Raw genomic sequence first — 21,455 nt, 5'->3', positions numbered from 1 at the left:
TCAATATTTTATAAATTCGTATCGCTATGAACCGGTCGACCTATTGAATTTCAGTCGGACTTTAGTGGTAGCGAAACTAGCAGAGGTTCGGTATGGGATCCTAAACCAAAAATGAAATTTTGAATCCTAAACTGAAAATTTTCGGGAGGGAATTTGAAGATCAATTCCAAACCGAAATTTCGGTATTCCCAATTTTCAAAATTCCCGAAATATTTTTGGTATTCCGGGATGGTTCGGTATTAACCAAATTTTTTATAAATTGGAATACCAATCATTCATATCAAGTCAAATTAACATGGAACCAAATAAAATAAGTTAAGTAACAAACCCAGAAACAAAAAAATAAGTTACAAAATATGTTTGAAAACTAACCATACGATTTTTTGATTTCGTGTTGAAGAAATATACACATTTGGTTGAGAAGCAATAGTGCAAGGTGAGTGTGTGTGAGGTTTGTACCGGCATGTGGCGATAAAAGGTTATGGTTATTACCTGTAGACCAAATGGCAGAGTTAAAATTCTAGAAATCCAAGAGTTGGATGACAGCGTTGAACAAATGGAGCAAAGGGCTATGGTTACTACCTGTAGACCACACCAATTATATTGCTACTAGTGGTTTGCAACAATTCAAATGTCCTTTTTCAGTACTTGAATTCAACTTCAACTATAACATACATGCAACCAAAATAAAATCGGTTCCATATGTCATCCAGAAAATTTTGGGAATTTTAGTTTGGGACTTTTTGGTTTAATTCGGGAATTTTGGGAATTTTTTCCAACCCTAAGCAGAGTAGGGTTAGTTCAGATGTACCTATTTTGAGATTTGAGATTGGCAATGTGGGCTATTGGAATAGAGCTCATCCCAAATGGGTAGAACAAAAGGCTATTCAGGAGGAGATTTGAAATAGCCCCTATATTGACAAATCACTTGCGAACAACGTGAAATTATGTCCCAAGGCTGCAAATCACAATTTAACACATGCATAAAAAACAAGGTTAAGGCCGCCTCCTTCGAGCTTGGGAGATTTCAAAATGGACAGATATATCAACTCAAGTGCATAAGAACCAGAATGAGCATACCAAAAAATGTTAAAGTAATTGTGCATTTTGTTAAGGTATAGAAAAATCATTAGACTATCGCCATAAATGGCAGAATCATACAAGCAAGTCAAACCAATATATTACAATAAATCACATGCATTGTATATGTTTAGATCGGAGCATAACAAATTAGTCAACTATCGACGTGTCTCGTGTTGTGCATACTCCAGCCGCTTGAACATGATCAAGAAGAAAACAGAAATTCAGACTGGGTGAAAAATCATCAACTTGTATGATCAAGAGGAGCATGAAAGATGAGTAAATATCCGAATGATGAGTAAAACAACATGCAATTGTTTGTGAAAGAGGTCAAGAAAGGAAATTTCTTCAAAGGAAGTATTTAAACAGAAAGAAAATATGGATATTATGATTACCTCAAAGGCAGAGTAACAATCACCCGCTAAAAATCCTCCGACTACTTTCTCATCCTTCTGCCACAGATATTGTGGAATTTGATTCCAGGCCATCCATAACTTCACTCAACTGGCTGTCCAGAATTTCCAAAACATTATCCGGTGGACATTTATCTGCTGGATTCTTAGGAGACGTTTGGCAGAAACATTCCGGCCAAGAATTTGTATAGAAAGACTCAGGCGGGGTCCGCTTGTGCTTTCCTATCCGGTCTAATTGTGGTCCGGAAGCCATAATAGGGGCGGTGTCCAAGGAGATTGTTGGCAAAGTTGCTAGGGCCATCATATGTAGGTATAAAAATATCAGAGAGGAGGCAAACCATGTAGTCCACTGCAGACCCTAACAATCCCTGGGTGTTTTCTGCTAGCTCGAAACAGTTTCATGAATCTATGCCCACCAAATAGTTCACCAGCAGCTAGGTATATCCTGGTAGAATTGTTAAACCTCATTGCCGACCTGCATACAAAAGGGGAACAAGCTTGTTTGCATTTTATATACAAAATGTCATCTGGTATCTGTTGCTAAGAACAACATAAGCTTTTATATACAAAATGTCATCTGGTATCTGTTGGTAAGAACAATATAAGCTGCCGATGCAATGCAAGGTAATAATCTTTAATATTGATGGGCTCCATATACTGTAATATGCAAAATAAATAACAAGAAAGATAATATTACCTCTTCAGGAGTTAATGGGCATTTTCCTAGGGCTCTTCTTTCCTCATAGACAAGCTTCTTTGGCGCAAAATTTTCTTTTCGATACTTCTTCAAAATCTCTTGCTCTTTGGGGTTGAAAATATCAAAGCAGCTGCAGAGTTATCATACCAGATGTTAAGTCCTCACATAACATTATTTTTCAAAATCTGAACCCATGAACTATTTTGGTCTTCATCCAAAACAAAACAAAAAATAAAAAATTATTCAGTCATGAAACAAACAGATTGCGCCCCTTGCCTAGCTAGTCTAGTGGCCATGAAAGATGAAATTTCCACACATGATATAAAGGCCAACAATCTACTCATTATTCATTTTATGTAAGGATTTCGCTAATAACATACCTCATTTTTGTGAGACTATATAGATAACACTGTTGTGCTTGGAATCTTAGTTTTGACCAATTGACACTACGATAAAAGATAAAGTTCAGTTAAAGTAGTCGAGTTTAATTATGGTTCAACCTTTTTTTGTACCTCTTCTCTCTCCTTGTTCTGCTCAATTAGTATCAAACCAACCCATATCGTATGTCCCTTAAATCATTATTATGCTGGGAATTGGAAACTATGGCAGCATTGGTTAAAGGGAACCCCCATTCCCACTGACCCTAAATATTTTACAAAAGTACCATCAAATCTTTGACAAGTTTAACTCAAAGTACGCGTACACAAACATTTTTCTACAAGTAATTATGTGTATGGTTTGCTTCCGTTTTTTTCCGCTCCTATTACATCTTACCATATGCAACAAAGTCAATCATTCATCTCAGATCCGACCCTCCACCCCCATGCAGATGCAAACTTGAGCATAACAAGATAATCAGATAAGAACGTACCCAGCAAATGCCAGCATATCCATCTCAAAACGAAGATGTATGGACATGAAGTGACCTTGTGAGTGAAGCTTATCTACGATTGATTTACTTAACTTATATTTCACTTAAACCTCAGAGCATGATAGCTAACTCTGCATCTCAACCGTTGATACTCAGGGTTGTCAATCTCTTCTGCCAAGCGATGTGAAAAGGGAGTAAGATAAATAGCACTATGCTCCTTCATTTTCGCAAGTGCATCTGTAGTATACCAACTGATAGGAGAATCTCGAGGGGGACGAGCTGAGACAAGGTTTAGAGGAAGAGCGAGTCAACATTTCAAACATATTGAAGAACTCAAATTGATTTCTGATTATGAATTTGATGATAAAAATACTGATGTTATACCTGCACAGCTTTTATCTTCTTGGTCTTCCCATTTTTGCGAATTTCTGGTATTTTTTCTACAATTTTTACATCATACCTCAATGACTTGATAAAATGCTCAACATCATAGATACCGCCGAAACCACTGCACTTGAACATAATAATTTATAAACTTAACAGAAACAAGCGTACAATTAACCATGAGAGCACAGTAGACACATTACTCACAGTTCATCAAAACGAATTCCTTTTGCTTTTCCAAGAAAATATAATATTTATGTCATTACCATAAAATATGAAGGGAGCTATTCATATGAAACTGTGCAAAAAGATGCAAATGGCTGTACAGGAAAATCCGTTCATGCAGATATCTTGAAGCTTTCTCTTTCCATTCAACAAAGTTATAGACCAGTCACTAACATGTTTTCTAATTCCTCCATAATTATGAAAATGTTACAGACAGTGACTAATTATATGCGACATGTCTCCTATGTAGCTACGTGTTTATCACAATTTTATCTACCTTCTCTCTCTTGTCTTGGTTAATACTTAACAGCCTCAATCAGAAAATAAAAGTTTGTAAGTCTGTAAAATGTGAATTTGAATACTCCAAGAAACCAAATCTGCGTATGTGAATTACTGATTAGAGAACCATTGAAAATAGATACCTGTCATCATGCCAAAAAGAGTTCGCATCCAGTTCTGGCAGCACAAGTGTAGCGTTCATGATTCTTGCTGCACGGACAGCATTGCATACTAAAACATCCAAGAGAGTAATACAACAACAACAACAAAAAAGCCTTTTCCCACTAAGTGGGGTCGGCTATATGAATCCTAGAACGCCATTGCGCTCGGTTTTGTGTCATGTCCTCCGTTAGATCCAAGTACTCTAAGTCTTTTCTTAGGGTCTCTTCCAAAGTTTTCCTAGGTCTTCCTCTACCCCTTCAGCCTTGAACCTCTGTCCCGTAGTCACATCTTCGAATTGGAGTGTCAGTAGGCCTTCTTTGCACATGTCCAACCCACTCATTCCTAATCTTATCCTTTCTCGTGAGCCCACACCTCCAACGAAGCATCCTCATCTCCACTACACCCATTTTGTGTACATGTTGATGCTTCACCGCCCAACATTCTGTGCCATACAGCATCGCCGACCTTATTGCCATCCTAAAAAATTTTCCCTTGAGCTTCAGTGGCATACGACGGTCACACGACACGCCGGATGCACTCTTCCACTTCATCCATCCTGCTTGTATTCCATATATTCTGTCTTTGATCGACTTAGGCGAAGACCTTTAGATTCCAACACTTCTCTCCAAAGGTTAAGCTTCGCATTTACCCCTTCCTGAGTTTCATCTATCAACTCTATATCGTCTGTGAAAAGCATACACCAAGGAATAACATCTTGAATATGTCCTGTTAACTCATCCATTACCAAAGCAAAAAGGTAAGGACTTAAGGATTGTTGATGCACAAAATCAGTGAGGACTTTGGTACAACAGAAAGTATTAAGTTTGTGACCTTCGCTAGATTGCTCCGGTCATTAGTGTGGATAAGTATGTAAAACGATAGAGACAGGAGAGCAAACACAAGATGTACGTGGTTCACCCAGATTGGCTACGTCTACGGAGTAGAGGAGTTCTCATTAATTGTGAAGGGTTTACACAAGTACATAGGTTCAAGCTCTCCTTTAGTGGGTACAAGTGAATGATTTAGTACAAATGGCATTAGGAAATATTTTGGGAGAATGATCTCCTTTTATAGAAGAGAGTTTCTAGCCTTGTTCTGACATTGACACGTGTCGTGTTGTGATTGGCTTCCGATGTTGACACGTGTCGCGCTATGATTGGCTTCTGATATCGACACGTGTCGCTCTGTGATTGGCCTCCTGGTTGGAGGGGAAGCTCCTCGGTTGGGGACTTGCAAGATCTAAGCCGCTGAGTAATCACGAAACTTCTAAGTACCGAAGTGTGGTATCGTCTTCACTTACCTTATCTGTCTCATAGGTAGATGGGGCATCTTCTCTGAAAGTACTCTTCCTCCGTCCAGGGGTGGTATCTTTAACTGGTGGAGATACACAAGGTAATGTATCAATTTCACTTGAAGCTTACTTGTAGTTTCAGGCTTGGTCAAGCGCGATACAAACCATGTAGTAGGAGTCCCCCAAGTCGCCAAGCTACGGGATCTGCTAAAAGGGGTGACAGACAAGGTAAGCAATCAGTCCCAGATCAGAAGTTTGATTTCGAGTTCCGGCTGATTGTTCTCATTCTCCTTATCTTGCAGGCAGCATGAAGGATAAAGAGAAGAAAAGGAGAAGAGATGATATGAGATACTTTTTCTTTTAAAGAAGTAACATTCCACATGCTTATTCTTGAACTGGGCTGAAGGGTTTTCTGGTTACCTCCAGAGTATAAGGCCGACTGAAGAATTTGAGGGTCAAAACAAGTCCATCAAATCTAGAGTACGTTCGACCCTGTTGATATGGGATACTTTTGTTGTTGACAAAGTAGTGGAAGTATCGGCACGTGTTCTGTTACGCTTGTCTCCACATGCTTCCTTGTATCCTTCTCACTTGCCCTATCTGTTCTTCAGGCAGATGTGGTATCTTCTCTGAAACCATAAGATGTTAAAGATGAGTACTCGAGAGCAATGCCAGGTAAGTAATCAAGTAAGGGGTTCCAGGCAGTCAGTTGCTGACTGGAAGCTTGATTCCAAGTGCTGACTGATTACTCTCTTTCTCCTTGTCTTGCAAGTAAGAACAAGGCCAAAGGAAAAGACAGGGAAAAAACATGATATGGGATGCTCTTGCTTTTAACCCTGATGATATGGGATATTCTTGCTTTGGTGTAGCTTGTTTGCAGGGGTATTATCGAGGAGAAAAAAAGTGGAGTATTTCGAGAGGCTTCGTTGGGAATGCCCTCTCAGATATGAGGAAGGGTTGAGCATTTTTGCAGGTCTGCCTGTCCGTTGATGATGGAGGTCAACATATATAGGAGTCTCCCGAACAACAAGTAGTAATGCTATTCCTTTACCCTTCTTGGTCATAACACTGTAGTGGGAGCTGTCAGCTTCACGTGTTTTAACTCTGTCAGAGCACTTTGAAAAAGTGGTCTGTGGTATCTGGAAAGCTGATGTTGTGTGTGAAGATTACAGACAAGCTTTATCCAAGGAGATCTGGCTCTCGAAGTTGAGAAAGCGATGCCTCTTCGGTTTTCGAACAAGCGATCCTATCGGGGATCTGGCTCTCGAGATTCGGAGAACGGTGCCTCTTTGATTTTTAAGAAAGTAATCCTGTTGGGAGTCTGGCTCTCGAGATTCGGAGGGCGGTGCCTTTTCGATTTTGGAGCAAGAAATCTTGTTGGGAGTGTTTTCTCGAATGTGAGTAAAGGTTGGGCATTTTTGCTAGTCTACCTTGCCACGGAGCACAGAGGTTGACACACAGGGACTTTCCAATTATCCAGCAGTGGTGCTGTTCCTTTACCCTTGTGGGTAATAATATGGTAGCTAAACCTTCAAAATTTATGTGTCTAAACTTTGTTAGTGCTGTTTCTTTGCTATTCTTTTACCTTTCTTAGTCATAGCGATGTAGTGGGAGCTGCAAGCTTCACGTGTCTAAACTTTATCAGAGATCTTTGGCAAAGTTATCTGTGGTACCCATGAGCTATGTTGCGTGTGAAAAGTGGATGATTGAACAGTAAGATTCACGTGCTTTCTACTTCACCCGAAATCTTCGACAGATTGCCCGTAATTTCCGCAAAGCTGAGTGTGCATGTGACAGGTGCTGACAAGGCTGAGAAAGCAGGTGCCTCTTTGATTTCTGAGATCGGCCCTGGTGGTCTCTGAGCAGCCCAGCTTTTGAGAAAGCAAGCGCCTTTTCGATTTTTGAGATCGGCCCTCGTGGTCTTTGAGCAGCCCAACTTTTGAGAAAGCAAACGCCTCTTCGATCTCTAAGATTGGCCCTTGTGGTCTCTAAGCAGCCCAGCTTTTGAGAAAGCAAACGCCTCTTCGATTTCTGAGCAGGTGCCTCTTCGATTTCTGAAGCTTCATCGAGTACAGATTTTTATACAGGCTGGCATTAAGTTCCAAAGCACACTTGAATCTCCACCAGTAGAAGCTCCCTTCTTGCACTTCTAAGATCTTGATTTATCCGACCTCTTCTCTCTTTAACACCTTTGAAAATGTCTGGCCCTTCCGATTATCGTTTTGACTTGAACCTTGGTGAAGAGGCAGTTGCGCCTTCTCCAGACAACATATGGCGCCCATCCTTCTTATCCTCTACTGGTCCTCTTACCGTTGGGGATTCTGTGATGAAGAATGATATGATCGCTGCGGTGGTGGCCAAGAACATTCTCAATGCCAAAGATAACAGACTTCTTTCCAAATGGTCTGATGAGTTGGCTGTTAAGGATTCTCTGGCTCTCAGTGTTCAGTGTGCAGGTTCTGTGTCGAATATGGCCCAATGCTTATTTGCTCGAACCCGCCAAGTTGAATCATTGGCGGCTGAAGTGATGAGTCTTAAGCAAGAGATTAAAGGGCTCAAGCATGAGAATAAACAATTGCACATGCTCGCACATGACTATGCTACAAACATGAAGAGGAAGCTTGACCAGATGAAGGAATCTGATGGTCAGATTTTACTTGATCATCAGAGGTTTGTGGGTTTGTTCCAAAGGCATTTATTGCCTTCGTCTTCTGGGGCTGTACCGCGTAATGAAGCTCCAAATGATTAACCTCCGTGAAGGAAATTTTGTGAAAAACATGTTCATTTAAGCAACATCTATATAGCATGCAATTAACAATTAAAGGCACAATCATGCTTGCATGCACTCAAAACAAAACATTACCCATGAAATTCAAAGCCTAGTAGTTAGGTGAACCAAGACTCAACTCAAAACAAAGTGAGTTGAGAAATTTATACCTTTGTTGATTCCTCTTTGCATAAGCAAAGGATAATCACCCAAGAGATAGGGCCTTCATTCCTTGCTTCTTATCTCCATGGATTTGGATGGAAGAATTGGTTTCTCCAAGTTCTCAAAATTAAGAACCTCTAAGTCTCCATACCAAGGAAAGATTGATGAAGAAATGAGTGACCTAGAGGAAGTAAGATTGCTAGCTAAATTCCTCTAGGGTGGCCGGCCTCTTAGAGAGAAAAGAGAGCTTGTGTTCTCATCTTTTCTCCAAAAGAAAACCCTAAATGAATTTTGGCTATAAAGTCATATTTATACCTACATTCATTGGAGTGGCAAACTTGTAATTAAGTCCAAAATCCACTCCTTTATCAATATGGCCGGCCATAGGGTTTCATTGGGCTTTTTAGGCCTTTGTGAATTATTTTTCATTAAGTTGTCATACAACTTAAGTCAATGGGCTTGACGTTCGAAGCCCATTGGGCCTTGAGGCCCAAAACTAACCCGTGGTCTTTTAATGAACTTTATTCGTTTGATTAATTAACATATTAATTAATCCTTGCCATAAATAAATAATTAAACCATTTAATTATCCTTACTCATCTCCATTGTTTCTTCAATCTCTACCTTACACGGTGTACTATCCATTAGGTTCCTTTTAGCGAGGCAGTGGGCGATTAGAACTCTTTCAAATCGATTCTGAATTGAAACTTACTTTCAATTCTCCCTTTAGTGATTATACACGTTTAGGGCTTCCACAAACCATGAGTGACACCTAGCAGTATGTCATGGTTGCCCAAGCTAATCAGAAGAGGTGGAGAACCTATTCAGTTTAGGATTACAATGCAATACGGTCTTTCTCTAATACAATACTCTTGACCACATTGTTTGATTTGATAGTTTATTCATGTCTACTATCCAATGTGATTCATTTACTTATATGATTACCTTGAATGTGATTTGGAATGACTTCCTAAATCTCATTCATACTCTGGCCAGAGATTCTTAATCATATCATAGAGTATTCTCCCTCAAACGGTTTGAAGGTTAGAGATCCCTTGTTGTGCATTCACTTGCCTCCATGGCTAAGTGGCTTAACCCCAACTATGCCGTGGACACCCGCGAATGGAGTGACTTTGACATAATCAAAGATCAAGGACCTAACCACAAGACAACTATGATGCCTCAGGTCAAAGGACTACTTTGCATTATCCCAACCATGAGTTCTCATGTGACATGAGTATGAGAACTCTTCGTTGATCGTGTTCAGTGAACTCATTCCTTATTAAGCACCTACGTACTTGTCTTGGTGTTAATCACACCAATGACTCGAGACCAGTCACTCTCCATGAGAGAAGACACAGCACGTACTGATCTTAATGGACTGTCAATGCCCAATTGGCAATCCTATGATCAGGAACGTTTAGGATATGTATACGAAAGAGAATGGTCTCATAAATCTAACTTGTTTAAATTACATTCTCCTAATTACATATTCCTTGGACTTATCGTTTAAGCATATAACATTTATATGAGACGGCTTAAAACAATAATCTATGCCCTTGATATTAAACTAGATTAGTTTAACATGTGAAATGTCCGTAAAGTATCATCATATGATTGGTTTTAGAGCACATTTCCAACAATCTCCCACTTGCACTAGAGCCAATCAGCTTGGTCATCAGTGATGATACCTCTTCTGGAGTCATTTCAAAAAATGGCTGAGTAGTAGGCCTAGACAATGGATATCTATATGTTATCCATAGAAGCAACCTTGAGAATAACGACGTCACCATTATACATGATTCTCAATCATGTGGTTCAGTCTCTCATTTGAGTTCGGATCGTGATGAGACCTTGATTCCCTGGCTTGAGCTATCGCCCCATTAATGTCGTAGTGTCGGTACACTAGAGACACTTTCTGGTTGGAACCGAATAGAGAGTTCATAAATGAACTTTCCCATCCAAACAACATTGTTGTAAGCTTCTATATGGCAATATATTTTGCATTCACAATGGAACACACTAAAGTCATTACTTTTAATGTTTCCATCCAAATATCTCTTTTAGTCATAATAAAGAGATATATGATTATCTCTTCATTCATAATGAAGAAACATCCAATGATGGATTAGATTCATAATCTAATACATTTACACTTCCATTTCGTTACTCTCATTCTTTGAGGAATATATCCTTTAGTATTTCTTAAATACTCAAGGACTCACTTGACAGTTGCCATGGTTCTAATCCTGGGCTTGCACTGATACCGTCTTGTACCTTTCTAGGTACAACTCATATCAATGTTTTGATACAATATGAAATACATAAATCACCTTTCTACGTATACATAAAGGATTCTATTTACGCATTATTTCTTTGGGAGTCAGAGGGTACGTTCCCTTTGAGAAGGGCAACTTGCTAGTCTCACTAGAGTCGTCCTTCTAATTGAAGTTTATCATCGTATGAGAAACTTCCTAGCATCTTTTGTCTATTATAGGGATTGATATAATCCAATTATATCTTGAAATATATCATTATAGATTTCTATCCCATGTATTTAGACTATATCTCCCATATACATTCTATCGTTATAGAATGTTTAAAGTCATAACTTTAACGAATAAGTATTCTTTTCATTTCCAAAATTAATATATCATATATATTCAATTTTAGGAATATGATTAACTCCCACTAATCTTTTGTAAACTTAGTAAACAAAAGATTAATTTACATCTTTATGAGAAATCAATTGGTTTGATCTTTCTCTCATAAGACGTTTATAACTCCCACTAGCTTGCTAAGATCCATGATGGTTGGATCTCTACAACTTACATGTCTTGTGATTCATAGTTTTAGACATATATTATCAAGACTATCTTAATAATGGTTTCGGAAACCCATATTATGTCCAAACATTGAATCACCATTTAGTTGTAGCTAGCAATCTTCGAATTAATTGAAACCAAGACTACGTCAAAGATGGTTTCTTCCAAGTCAACCAATCTCTTTAATTGTAGTCACCTTAAGCTACCAATTAGCTATGGAGGTTTCATTATTTCGGGTCAAATGGTACTTTACCATTTCCTTGAGTATATGTCGTATATACACTCAATGTAGTCATAAGGATTTTCATTCTTATTTCTTTCGAATTAAGAGATGTAACTCTATGACATAGTCATAAAGTTCAAACCATTCAACTGAGACAGTTTATAAATCCTTCTCGACTACCTTGGAGCTTGTGGTGTAGGAACTAGGTTGTTATATTTGTTGATTATCATCTTGTCTCTCAAAGAACCCATTCTTTGAGTTCTATCTCTTGTTCATTTGCGCTATCTTAGGCAAATCCTAGTGTAGGATTACAATGAACTACCCAATAAACAACATTTGTTAGTTGGTTTATAGAAGTGATATCCAAATGTTAATATAAGGATACCCACAAGATAATTCTTTAAACAAATATTGCTTATTAGCACACAACCCCAAATCTTAACATGATTAAGATTTGTCTTTCTTTCCAACTACATCCTATAGAGTCATGAAAATTTTGGAAGATCTTCTAATTGACAATTATATTGTCTTAGAAGTATATATCCTATATATGGGTAATTGATAATATCCAACGAACTAAATCTTATTCAAGTTCGTTCTTCTCTTAATGGAGAAATCCATTATCTTATGATGCTTCTTTCCTTGATATCTTTCAAGAAAACTGTTCTAAAGTGTTACCTTTCCTTGGATCAAATCTAAGGAGGTAAATACTTTAGACATCTTACTCATCAACTTACATTTCTTGAATTCTTTGAAACCTTTTGCAAAGTATTCGGACTTGTGTTTATTCAAAATAAACTATAGTCCAACCGAGAGTGATCTTCGGTGAATGTCATACAACATGAGTAGTTTTATGTTGTGGACAAGTGCCACTAACATCTAAGTGAATTAACCTCAACAACTTTGTGATTCTTTCTTCCTTTCCAAAAGAATAAAGATTCGAACATTTCGCCTCTATACAATTTTAATAAGAAGGTATTGGATCCGGATCTAACGATCCAAAGCATCCATCTATGCCCAACTCGTAATTTATGTTTTAGAGGTATCACAACTCAGTTGGGATTAGTCACTACCTTGCAACCTTTTGGGTTTTAAGCATCGTTATATTCTAAACAGTTAACACTACCATATCATCTCTACTATAGAGACAATCAATTAGATTACAATAATCTAATCATTCATTAATAAAGAACAATGTTTTGTCAAACAAAACATTCATCCATCCCTTATAGTGATGGAATTAAGTTCCTTAAAATTGGAATGTAAAGACAATCTTTGGTTTTTCCAATTTCTTTGGTAGTTCATATGAGAAAGTAAGTACCATCTGCTTTCGCAGAGATCTACATTTGATTCACGTTCCAAATGTGAAGTACTTTCTCTTCTCTCATTAATCTTCTACTTCTTATTAGCCACATTTTTACAACGATTGTAAAACATAGTTACTAATATTGAATCATGCATTCAAGTAGAAGAACCAACTGTTTTTAACTTTTCAAGAACAATTTACAACACCTTCGAAAGGTGGGTTCTTGACATTTGCAAGACATTTCTTGCAAATACCCCTTCCAATGTCCATCCTTTCATAAAGAAAGTTTGTTCCCTTTGAGTTTATTTCGCTTTTTTCATTTGACTTCTCCTTTGACTACAATAGTCATGGTCCCTAAACTCCCACTATCTCTCTTGAAACTTATTTCAATTGTGTTATACACATCAAACGATTTGGAGAGTGTGTGGTTATTGTTCACTATATAGTTTACAATAAACTTAGTGAACCATTTGGATAGGGACACAAAGGTGAAGTCCTTGCCTAATTTTCCGTTTCTAGAAGTGGTTTAACACTTCAACACTCAATGATTTAAAATCATCATAAGTCCATGTTGATGGACTATTTTTGTCAACCAACCATTATGTTCTAAACATAATTACAAACTTTCAAGAGTTGTTCAAGGCAACTCTCATTTCTTCATACAACAATTTGTAAGTGAAGAATCATGGCACATAAAGTGTCCATGCCCTTGTGCTTTCTTCTCAACTTCTTTGTTCATTTAACAAAGAAACAAACACTAGTGTTTGCATTAGCTAAGGGTTGTTCAAAGCAACTCTTATTTCTTCATACAACGATTTGTAAGTGAAGAACTATGACATCAAAAGTGTTGTCCTTTTTATGATAGACTTATCTAACATGTTTTTCCAATGATACATTATCAATAGGAAGATAGTGAGGATTAGACTACTTAGGTACATATACAATCCATTTAAGACAATCTTTGGGATTGTGGTACCAAGTCCGGAAACTAAAGCATTCGGTTTTTCTTAGTCAAGTTTTGGATAGCGTTTGCAAATATATTGGTAAACAAATACATAACGAATATAAATTGATTGATTTGAAGCCATTTGATTCGGGTCTTTAAATCAAATAGCACCACCCACTATTTTTGGCAAATTCCATATCCCTCATCGGAATTCGAGAGTTTTGAAGGAAACTCTTAGTAGGGTATGGGAGACTCATCATTACCAAGCCCACCTCAGAATTATATCATTTTGGCTAGCAACAATAATGATGAGAGGATAACTCTTAGCCATTTACAACTTTTGTAATTACCCATCTGTTTTGGCCTCTAGAGAATGATTGCCTCAGAATTATATCATTTTGGCACCATTGCACTTAGTTAAGTCATTCCCACCATGCTAGTTGATGTAGGGGTTCAAGCACAACCTCAGAATTATATCATGTTGGTCATACTCGTTGTCTACACTCACTTCATCATATATGTTTATGGACTCCTCCTGGATGTAAGCACATACTTTGAACTTCCCCATTATAGGGTGAAGCCAGTGTATGAGTCACAAACGATTGGAGCCCACCACGGTGGAAGGCCACTTAAGAGTGTTCAAAGCACTCTCACGCTTATCAACTTAATAATGGTTTGGTTGAGGGTTTTAGGTCTCATCACATATAAATATACATTTTAATCTTATTAAAACAATTTGGTCCTATTACAACTATTGGTCCATGTGATTGACTTAGTAGTATATAATACTCCCACTAAGCTTGTAAAATGGTTTTTAAAGCAAGAGTATATGGTACTACTAACATAAAGTTTGCATTCATTGATGGACTATATAGTTGCCTTAGGGTCTTAGGATGACTATGAACCTTTGATTAGATCCAACACGAGCCTAGTGTTGAATCTCGGTCTAGGGATGGTGATTGATTTTAGTTAGGCGTTTAATCACATTAAGGCGTGTTGTCTTATTGGGCGTTGGACCCGCTACTCCAATTTCATGCATATCAAATAAAACAAGAAAAGGAGTACTTCAAAGTAAAGAAGAGCTTATGCTCTTTTACAACATTTGAATAATACAAATTACTTTAAAGTAAAGAAGAGCTTATGCTCTTTTACAACATTTGATCAAATCAAATTACAACCAAAATTTAATCTACACATTCCCATGGTTCAAACAAATTTGAAACGGCCTTTCACATAGCTCAATAATCGTAGGCTTAGGTTCATAATCGCCCTTTCTTTAATTAATTAACGCTTTAACTAATTAAACTTGAATGCAACATTTTCATTTGGTTTTTGTATCCATAGAATTGATTTAAATGGAGCTAAATGAAATGAAAATCCAATTCTCATTTAATGAGACAAAACCATTTTGTTCTCAACCTAATTTGGGCAAAAATGCAATAACCTCAACCTTTTGGGCTATGTTGCAAAACTTAAACTTTTGAGCTCATTTTGTAAAAACACAAAAATCCACTACTTCATGTAATTACAACTATGAAGGATAATTTTGTGAAAACATGTTCATTTAAGCAACATCAATAAGCATGCAATTAACAATTAAAGGCGGAATCATGCTAGCATGCACTTAAAAACAAAACATTAACCAAGAAATTCAAAGCCTAGTAGATTGGTGAACCAAAACTCAACTCAAAACAAAGTGAGTTGAAATTGTACCTTTGTAGATTCCTCTTTGCATAAGCAAAGGCTAATCACCCAAAGAGAGGGCCTTCATTCCTTGCATAATAAATCTATGGATTTGGATGGATGAATAGGTTTCTCCAAGTTCCCAAAATAGGGAACCTCTAAGTCTCTTCACCAAGGAGAGATTGGAGAAGAAATGAGTGACCTTGGAGTAGTGGGATTGCAAGATGCACCCCCCAAGGTGGCCGGCCTCTTTAGAGAGAAATGGAGAGACAAGTTCTCACCAATTTTCTCCAAAAGAAAACCCTTAATGAATTTTAGCTATAAAGTCATATTTATACCTTTATTCATTTGAGTGGCAAACTTGTAAATAAGTCCAAGTTCACTACCCTAAACATCATGGCCGGCCATTGGGATATTATTGGGCTATTATGCCCTTGTGAATCTTTATTCATTAAGTTGTCATACAACCTAAGTCAATGGGCTTGACGTTCGAAGCCCATTGGGCCTAAACGTCCAAAACTATCCTGAGGTCTTTTAACGAACTTATTCGTTTGATTAATTAACATATTAATTAATCCTTGCCATAAATAAATGATTAAACCATTTAATCATTCTTACTCATCTCCGTTTAATCTCCAATCTCCACCTCTTATGGTGTGCGATCCATTAGGTTCCTTTTAGCGAGGCAGTGGGCGATTAAAACCATTTCAAATCGATTGTGAATTGAAACTTACTTTCAATTCTCCCTTTAGTGATTATATACGTTTAGGGCTTCCACAAACCATGAGTGACACCTTGCAGCATGTCATGGTTACCCAAGCTAATCAGAAGAGGTAGAGAAAACCTATTCAGTTTGGGATTACAAATGCAGTACGGTCTTTCTCTAATACAATACTCTTGACCACATTGTTTGGTTTGATAGTTTATTTATTCATGTCTACTATCCAATGTGATTCGTGTGCTTATATGATTTCCTTGAATGTGATTCGGAACGCATTCCCAAATCTCATTCATACTCTGGCCAGAGATTCTAAATTATATCATAGAGTATTCTCCCTCAAACAGTTTGAAGGTTAGAGATCCCTTGTTGCGCATTCACTTGCCTCCATGACTAAGTGGCTTAACCCCAACGATGCCGTGGACACCCCGATGGGGTGACTTTGACATAATCAAAGATCAAGGACTTAACCACAAGACAACTGTGATGCCTCAGGTCAAAGGACTAATTTGCATTATCCCAAACATGAGTTCTCATGTGACATGAGTATGAGAACTCTTCGTTGATCACGTTCAGTGAACTCATTCTCTACTGAGCACCTACGTACTTGTCTTGATGTCACACACACCAATGACTCGAGACTAGTCACTCTCCCTGAGAGAATACATAGCACGTACCGATCTTGACGGACTGTCAATGCCCAATTGACAATCCTATGATCAGGAACATTTAGGATGTGTCTACGAAAGAATGGTCTCATGAATCTAACTTCATTAGATTGCATTCTCCCAATCACATATTCCTTGGACTTTATCGTTTAAGCATATAACATTTATATGAGACGGCTCAAACAATAATCTTTGCCCTTTATAGTTAAACTAGATTAGTTTAACATGTAAAATGTCCGTAAAGTATCATCATATGATTGGCTTTAGGGCACATTTCCAACAAACTAGAACCCAAAAATTTCAACAAATTTAAAAACTTCATTAAAGGAACAAAACAATTTGTCCTTTAATGATTTTGGGCCTTTACGTAAATACGTAAACTTTTGGGTCAAACTACAAAATACACAAAAGTATCAAAACTTTATGTAATTGCATAAAAACCCCAAAAACACTCCACTTGTAGGGTGGCCGGTTTTGGAGAGTGAAACCATCAAAATTTTGAAAATTTTGAAAATTTTGAAAACAAAGTCATAAAGCCATGCAAGTGGAAATAGGTTGGTGTGAATAAAGCCATGCAAGTGGTGTGTATGTAAGAGAAGTACTTCTTACACACCCATCACCATTTCTATCACCTTTCAAAATTTCAATAAATGTTTTTGTTGATAGATAAGTCACACCAACCAACACAAAACAAAGACTTTATGAAATTAACCAAAACTTTGAATCAAAACATCAAACTTTTTGTTCTTGGTAAGAACCTCAAGAACAATGAAGAACATCCATGAAAACCCATAAGAGTTCCATGAACATTTTCACTCAATAAAACTCAAATTTTCACTTCTCAAAATGGGGTTAACATCCTAGGGTACTTAGGGGTTCCAAAAGTCACCTTAAAACACTTTTAACAAGTCAAACAAGAACCCAAAAATCCACCCTTTGGATTTGGCCGAAAATCCCCAAAAACATGGCACCAAATTTTAGCTCCAAAATTCATGCTCATATGTAGACTTGGCATTCGTGTCGTGTTTTCCGTGTTCGTGTCGTTTTCGTGTCATACCCAATATCTTAACGGGTCGTGTCGTGTAACACCCGTTAAAATAAACGGGTAAAATGACCCGACCCGAAATCGACCCGATAATATTAACAGGTAATATGACCCGACCCGTTACCCGTTAAGGAAAATATATTTTAAACCAATAAATAATCAAATGAAAAACATAATACTAAATAAGTATATACATTCCATATTATCACATCCAAAACATAAAAACGCAATTTTGTTTTAAGTATATTTTCACTTACCTAAAGTCTTTAATAGTTTTTTAATTAATGTAGAAGTGTAAAAAAATATAGAAAAAAATATATAAACACTCGTAATGACAAGCTTTTTTCAACAATCCAACCGTCAAACTATTTTGTACACATTCCAAGATTGCATACGTAAAAAATTGTAAAAAAATAAACATTCAGAGATTACGTAACGGAACAAAAGTTATCGACGGTTATAAACGAAAAATCACAATTTAACGGTTATTTTAGCTCCAATTTTGATGATTTTTTACAGATATACTCCTCGACCCTATAAGAATGTAATGAATAAATTTGATCTTTAATTTAAAGTATTTACACTAGTAGATACCACAAAAACTTATTTTATACTTAATAGAAGTATAATATTAACTCTAAGTGTTTGTTTAATCTACTGTTTTGACGCAATATGCATTCTACAAAACTTTTTTCAACGATCCAACCGTCAAACTTATTTGTACACATTCCGAGATCGCATACATAAAAAATCGTAAAAAAAAACATTCAGAGATTACGTAACGGAACAAAAGTTTTCGACGGTTATAAACGAAAAATCACAATTTAACGGTTATTTTAGCTCCGATTTTGATGATTTTTTACAGATACACTCCTCGACCCTATAAGAATGTAATGAATAAATTTGATCTTTAATTTAAAGTATTTACACTAGTAGATACCACAAAAACTTATTTTATACTTAATAGAAGTATAATATTAACTCTAAGTGTTTGTTTAATCTACTGTTTTAACGCAATATGCATTCTACGAAACTTTTTTTAATGATCCAACCGTCAAACATATTTGTACACATTCCAAGATTTCATACGTAAAAAATCGTAAAAAAAAAACATTCAGAGATTACGTAACGGAACAAAAGTTATCGACGGTTATAAACAAAAAATCACAATTTAAGGGTTTTTTTAGCTCCGATTTTGATGATTTTTTACAGATACACTTCTCGACCCAATAAGAATGTAATGAATAAATTTGATCTTTAATTTAAAGTATTTACACTAGTGGATACCACAAAAACTTATTTTATACTTAATAGAAGTCTAATATTAACTCTAAGTGTTTGTTTAATCTACCGTTTTGACGCAAAATGCATTCTACGAAACTTTTTTCAACAATCCAACCATCAAAATTATTTGTACACATTCCGAGATTGCATACGTAAAAAATCATAAAAAATAAAGATTAAGAGATTACGTAACGGAACAAAAGTTATCGACGGTTATAAACAAAAAATCACAATTTAACGGTTATTTTAGCTCCGATTTTGATGATTTTTTACATATACACTCCTCGACCCTATAAGAATGTAATGAATAAATTTGATCTTTAATTTAAAGTATTTACACTAGTGGATACCACAAAACTTATTTTATACTTGATAGAAGTATAATATTAACTCTAAGTGTTTGTTTAATCTACTGTTTTGACGCAATATGCATTATACGAAACATTTTTCAACGATCCAACTGTCAAACTTATTTGTACACATTCCGAGATCGCATACGTAAAAAATCGTAAAAAACAAACATTCAGAGATTACGTAACGGAACAAAAGTTTTCGATGGTTATAAACAAAAAATCACAATTTAACGGTTATTTTAGCTCCGATTTTGATGATTTTTTACAGATACACTCCTCGACCCTATAAGAATGTAATGAATAAATTTGACCTTTAATTTAAAGTATTTACACTAGTAGATACCACAAAAACTTATTTTATACTTAATAGAAGTATAATATTAACTCTAAGTGTTTGTTTAATCTACTGTTTTAACGCAATATGCATTCTACGAAACTTTTTTTAATGATCCAACCGTCAAACATATTTGTACACATTCCAAGATTTCATACGTAAAAAAATCGTAAAAAACAAACATTCAGAGATTACGTAATGGAACAAAAGTTATCGACGGTTATAAACAAAAAATCACAATTTAAGGGTTTTTTTAGCTCCGATTTTGATGATTTTTTACAGATACACTTCTCGACCCTATAAGAATGTAATGAATAAATTTGATCTTTAATTTAAAGTATTTACACTAGTGGATACCACAAAAACTTATTTTATACTTAATAGAAGTATAATATTAACTCTTAAGTGTTTGTTTAATCTACCGTTTTGACGCAAAATGCATTCTACGAAACTTTTTTCAACAATCCAACCATCAAAATTATTTGTACACATTCCGAGATTGCATACGTAAAAAATCATAAAAAATAAAGATTAAGAGATTACGTAACGGAACAAAAGTTATCGACGGTTATAAACGAAAAATCACAATTTAACGGTTATTTTAGCTCCGATTTTGATGATTTTTTACAGATACACTCCTCGACCCTATAAGAATGTAATGAATAAATTTGATCTTTAATTTAAAGTATTTACACTAGTGGATACCACAAAACTTATTTTATACTTGATAGAAGTATAATATTAACTCTAAGTGTTTGTTTAATCTACTGTTTTGACGCAATATGCATTATACGAAACTTTTTTCAACGATCCAACTGTCAAACTTATTTGTACACATTCTGAGATCGTATACGTAAAAAATCGTAAAAAACAAACATTCAGAGATTACGTAACGGAACAAAAGTTTTCGACGGTTATAAACGAAAAATCACAATTTAACGGTTATTTTAGCTCCGATTTTGATGATTTTTTTACAGATACACTCCTCGACCCTATAAGAATGTAATGAATAAATTTGATCTTTAATTTGAAGTATTTACACTAGTGGATACCACAAAATCTTATTTTATACTTGATAGAAGTATAACATTAACTTTAAGTGTTTGTTTAATCTACTATTTTGACGCAATATGCATTCTACGAAACTTTTTTTAACGATCCAACCGTCAAACTTATTTGTACACATTCCAAGATTGCATACGTAAAAAATCGTAAAAAAAAAACATTCAGAGATTACGTAACGGAACAAAAGTTATCAACGGTTATAAACAAAAAATCACAATTTAACGGTTATTTTAGCTCCGATTTTGATTATTTTTTACAAATACACTCCTCAACCCTATAAGAATGTAATACATAAATTTGATCTTTAATTTAAAGTATTTACACTAGTGGATACCACAAAAACTTATTTTATACTTAATAGAAGTATAATATTAACTCTAAGTGTTTGTTTAATCTACCGTTTTGATGCAATATGCATTCTACTAAACTTTTTTCAACGATCCAACCGTCAAACTTATTTGTACACGTTCCGAGATTGCAAACGTAAAAAATCGTAAAAAACAAACTTTCAGAGATTACATAACAAAACAAAAGTTATCGATGGTTATAAACGAAAAATCACAATTTAACGGTTATTTTAGCTCCGATTTTGATGATTTTGTACATATAAACTCCTCGACCCTATAAGAATGTAATGAATAAATTCGATCTTTAATTTAAAGTATTTACATTTT

At 35.9% G+C, this 21,455-nt stretch overlaps 1 long non-coding RNA gene across 1 annotated transcript; it reads right to left on the bottom strand.

Annotated features, from left to right (window-relative positions):
- Positions 1-1,646: 1,646 nt before the first annotated feature.
- Positions 1,647-3,334, bottom strand: LOC126596873 (uncharacterized). The gene is made up of 3 exons (XR_007614052.1): positions 3,062-3,334; positions 2,191-2,320; positions 1,647-1,968 (listed from the first exon to the last, which is right to left on the bottom strand). It is a non-coding gene; the product is annotated as an uncharacterized LOC126596873 (long non-coding RNA).
- Positions 3,335-21,455: the final 18,121 nt, after the last annotated feature.

This window comes from Malus sylvestris, chromosome 13 (genome assembly GCF_916048215.2).
Source record: "Malus sylvestris chromosome 13, drMalSylv7.2, whole genome shotgun sequence".
Classification (NCBI taxonomy): domain Eukaryota; kingdom Viridiplantae; phylum Streptophyta; class Magnoliopsida; order Rosales; family Rosaceae; genus Malus; species Malus sylvestris.
This window is presented reverse-complemented; position numbering and strand designations above follow the sequence as displayed.